Here is a 5,402-nt window from a genome sequence, read left to right as displayed (position 1 = left end):
CGACTGAATAGACAACCAAGGTGGTTGAAACCAACTCTGGGTAATTGTGGTTGATAAGCGACTGCAAGTGGCACCCTTTTGCAGGTGAAGGTTTATGTAATCATCATTACCCCGCTCAGGTGAGTCGTACATGCCAAGGGTGAAACGCTTGTGATTTTGAGATAGCTACTGAATGTGTATGCTCTGGTCGCCAGCAAGAGAAAGAGCTTGCAGTATTTTTAAGAAAGCTTCCGCAATTTCTGTTTGAGGTAAAGCATCTCTGATGTTTATCTCACCTTACATGAACCGTCATTGTTTTTGTTTAATCTCAAGTCAACTCTGACAGAGAAGGTCTATCAGCCAAACGAGAGAGAAGGTCCTATCAGCCATAAGCATCACATTCTTTCCTCGGACTATACACGTTTTGAACTACTTTAACCAATATAACCCTCCCTTTTTGAAATAGTAGGGTGTAATTGGAGATATATTTGGTTGTTATTTCTAGCAAGTAGATCGATCACATAGCGGTTGTCTCGTTGGCGCCATATTGGAACAGTTGGATCTTAGTGGTTTTCGTCACTGTCTACAATTTTGTTCCATTTGTTTTCAAATTTGGTATATAGATTAAGTTTTGTATACTAATTATGAAGATGAAATTCATTTTTCCTATAAATCCATAACTAACTAGTTATTAGCCTTTAAAATTTACAAAATTTGGATATTTTAGCCAATCAGAAGCGAGTATTTTACAGATCACCTTGGAGAAAAAACTCTGTTTCCATAGTAACCAAAGATGCTGCGCATGCACACATAGAGGAGAAGGAGATACGAGAAAGATAATCTTCTTACTATAATACTCTTGTGTTTTTCTCCGTTACAACATGTGAATGAGAAAGGAAGGGGTGATAGATGAATGAGAAAGGAAGGGATGATAGATGAATAAGGAAGGAAGGGGTGAATGGCAAACTGGTAGCGAGAGCGTTTCAACTCTGTGTAAGTATGTGTGTGTGTGTGTGTGTGTGTGTACAAGGGAAGTTGCAATGTTTTGATATACCGACGCCACCCATCCCTAACCCCTGGTGATGGAAGAAGCAGCGAACGCGCTGTTTTCTGATTGGCTGAAAATTCTGAAGATTATCAAACTTTGAACACCTGTAACATTTTTGCAAACTTTTTCTGGAATAAATGAATAACAAATTCGAATTCAGTGTCAAAAATTACATTTATACGATACATTAAAAAATACTTTTAAAGATAATTGTAAACCGTGACGAAGACCACAAAGATCCGAGCAGTTTGATGCATGCTGTGTCCCAAGATGCTGCAATGCACAGATTCTTCTTTTATCGTTTATCTTTTACGTGTTACAGTCACTGGACTGGTGTCGTATTGGGGCATCGCTTTGAAAGGTTTAGTCGAACGAATAGTCTCCAGTACGTATTTGAGTGGTTGTGTGGTAAGTAGCTTGTTTACCAACCACATGGTTCCGGGTTCAGTCCCACTGCGTGGCACCTTGGGCAAGTGTCTTCTACTATAGCCTCTGGCCGACCAAAGCCTTGTGAGTGGATTTGGTAGACGGAAACTGAAAAGAAGCCCGTCGTATATATGTATATATACATATGCGTGTGTATGTTTGTGTGTCTGTGTTTGTCCCCCTAGCATTGCTTGACAACCGATGCTGGTGTGTTTACGTCCCCGTCACTTAGCGGTTCGGCAAAAGAGACCTATAGAATAAGTACTGGGCTTACAAAAGAATAAGTCCCAGGGTCGAGTTGCTCGATTAAAGGCGGTGCTCCAGCATGGCCGCAGTCAAATGACTGAAACAAGTAAAAGAGAGAAAGAGAGTATTCTATCAGTCTGTTTTGCCGAACTGCCCCAAGCACTACTGAGATGCTCAGTGCAACTGAACCCGTGACCAAGTAGTTGTAAAGGGAGCTCCTTAACCTCAGCTATGCTTGCGCCTTTATATCAACAAAAACCTTAAAACTTTGTCAAAAAATACAAAAATAATAGCAATGATAATATATTTTAATAGCCTTTCGGCTTCAAGATGTTAAGAACAGAATCAAGACGAAATACAAATAAATAAATAGGAACGGAAACATAAAAATAGCAGTATGGCAATAAAAAATGCAATAACAGAATTGACTATAAATAACAATATAGAAATTTCGTTTTTGTATTTGGTTTGCAAGGTTCTTAATGTGAGCTCGTGTATTGAAATATATTTTGTTATATCCAGCGGTTCTTGAGATATCTTGTCCACAGACAAACAAACAAACACGAGTGAAAACAATACCTGCGCCTTCGCTAAGCGGAGGTAACGAGTGAAACAGAAACAGTGCATGTGTTTATTATTCATATTGAATCTCCTGAGATACAACAAAGACAACATAGGTACGAGCCAATAAATTGTTAATTGGTATTTATTATATCGATCTCAGTAAGATGAAAGATAACGCCAATCTTGGCCAGATTTGAACTCAGAGCGCAAAGGAATATAACTTAATACCACAAGATATTTCGTCTAGCGCTCTACTGGTTCTGTGTGTGTGTGTGTGTGTGAGTGTGTGAGTGTGTGTGTGTGTGTGTAAGTGCTTGCATGTGTGTGTACATTTTAATTAGTTCATTTAAGGCAAATGTGTTCTGGGAGAGGGCTCAATAACTAATCATAAATTAATTGGGGCTATCAGCTATTTTCATGTGAAATAATTCCATCGGATCTATACGTGTATGCGTGAGGGCGTGTATATATACATACATACATATGTTCACGTGTGTGTATGTGTGTGTATGTGCGTGCACACGCGTGTGTACATGAGAATAAAAGTTTAATGAATACTATTTAAGATAAATGCTTTCTTTTTAAAAGTTATCTTACTAGAAAAATGTTAACAAATACCTCGTGATAATTGCAACACTAAACGATAAGGGGGAATAATTCCAAGAATCAAGAATTATCCGAAATTGATATGCCATCAAGGAAAAGGCATACTGATTACGGAAACAAGATAAGTGTTTTGGACACGTGTTCCTACCCCAATATATGTCATCAGAACAGCTGTTCTTCAGTTCATTTGAAACTTAGACAAATACGAAAAGTGTAGGAAATATTTATGGCGCAAGAAAATATTCATAATTTAAGCGAAGATTAGCTAAGCGAAAAATATTCAGTGGCCTGTGCTGGGGTGTACGTGTATATGCGTACGAATGTATATATGGGTATGTTTGTATGTATATATGTTTGTATATGTATATATATATATATATATATATATGTACATATACACATAATTATAATTAGGGTTCAGCTAACTGCTTCACCACATTACCGAAATCTACTACTATAAGAATCTCCATGACGGTAAACATACTTTTTTACGAAGGCAAAGAGAAAAACAATGAATCAACACGACCAGGATTAATTATATACGCGTTTCGAGATTAAAGTAATTTAAGTTTTACTTCTCTCTCCAGTATAATATTTCCAATTTTTATCACATTCGAAAGTGCTAAATTAAAATTCAAAATTTTAAATTATACATACATACACACACACACACATATATATATATATATATATATATATATGTGTGTGTGTGTGTGTGTGTGTGTGTGTGTGTGTGTGTGTAGAGGTTGGAAGTTGTAACTAAATTAATTTATTTAGGAAGTACTATGAACACTATTGGTCTTGATGATGAAATTCCGTGTAGTATCAGCAAGTCTAGTAGAGCCTTTGGTAGGCTTGATAAGCATCTCTGGTCACGCCATAGAATATCTTCTCAAATAAAAGTTAGGGTTTATAGCACGTGTTCTGTAGTTGTTGCTCTATGGAAGTGAGACATGGGTTGTTTATTGTAGGCAATTAAGGCATTTGGAACGATATCATCAATATTGTCTTAGGAAAACTCTTGGGATAAATTGGAAAATGGCCATCAGTGATGTGGAAGTGCTTGAGAGAAGTGATGGTAGGGGTAGAATCATTGATTCTACAAAGTCATTTGAAGTGGGGTAGACATCTGGTGAGAATGAATTATGAACGGCTTCCTATGCAACTTTTGTATGTTGAGGTGGAAGATGGTAGGAGGCCAACGCATAACCCAGAATGAGGTTCAAGAACTGCCTCAGAATTGCTCTGACACAGACTGGAGTTTCAGTTGTAGATAGGGAGAGGGAGGCACAAGACCGAAATGGATAGAGGATAAGAGTGCACAGTGGTTGTTCGAAGTTTGAAAGAGAGAGAATGAAGCACAAGATCAAGAGAAGGCTTAGAGTTCAAGAGTCATACAAAGGCTTCACATTGCAACATGAAGGACTCGTTTCAATGATTCTTTTGAGCAATGGCTTTGATTGTATACGAGAAAGCAGCTATTATATATATATATATATATATATATATGTGTGTGTGTGTGTGTATGCATGCATGCATGCATGCATGCATGTATGTATGTATGTATGTATGTATGTATGTATGCATGTATGTATGTATGTATGCATGCATGTATGTATGTATGAATGAATGTATGAAAATATCCATGCGACCGCATGTGTATCGTTGGCGATTTTTTTCCCTCCGTCTTCCTTTCCTTGGATCTTTCCTTTTCTTATGCTTCTGACGAAGAGCTCCGCTCGAAACGTTAAATCCTCCTTCTTTCTTTCCTTTCCTGAGCGTCCAATAACACTATACTTGTTCCACTTCCTCGCGTTGTTGTGTTTTCATGTTTGGATTAACTTGATATATATATGTGTGTGTATACACGTATACACACACATACACACACATATATTATCCGAAAATTACAGTATTATATATCCATCACAGCTGATCTCACCAATCGGAATACAATGGAGTTTTAGGTAACAATCCGATTGCATAATCTTACACTCATCATAATTAGCCGATGCGGAAAGGGAATGTGGTGATAGCTCTCAATTGTCGGAGGTAGATTAACACATCCGGTGGTGAAACGGAAAAGGGTCGGCGGGTGGGGGTTAAGTTAGGAGTTATGTCCCTTGGTTAGGTACGTTGTCCGGCCGATAAGTGATATTTTGAAGCGTTTGTGGGGAAAGTGTGCGTTATTAAGTGTGATGCCCCTGTGGGGATGAGGTGTGTGATATTTGTAGTGGTGCCATATGCATAATTTTTTCCGGAGTCTAAGTATGCATAGTTGTGTTCGTTGGTGTGTTTTCTTTCTGTACTGGTTCAGGCCGTGTGGGGTTTAATGTTAGCGTGCAGTGTGCAATGTGTGTGTGTGTGCGGAGGGGGGATCTATGTATGTGTCTACGTGTGTGTGCGTGCGCGCGCGTGCATTTAATTCGTTTATTTAAGGCAAATGTGTTTTGGGAGAGTGTTTGGCAACTAACCATTAGTTGGGGCTGTGAGTTACATTCATATCTATACATACATATACATGTGTACACGC

Source organism: Octopus sinensis, linkage group LG4 (genome assembly GCF_006345805.1).
Source record: "Octopus sinensis linkage group LG4, ASM634580v1, whole genome shotgun sequence".
Taxonomy (NCBI): Eukaryota; Metazoa; Mollusca; class Cephalopoda; order Octopoda; family Octopodidae; genus Octopus; species Octopus sinensis.
The sequence above is the reverse complement of the archived record's forward strand: the minus strand, read 5'-3'. Positions refer to the sequence as shown.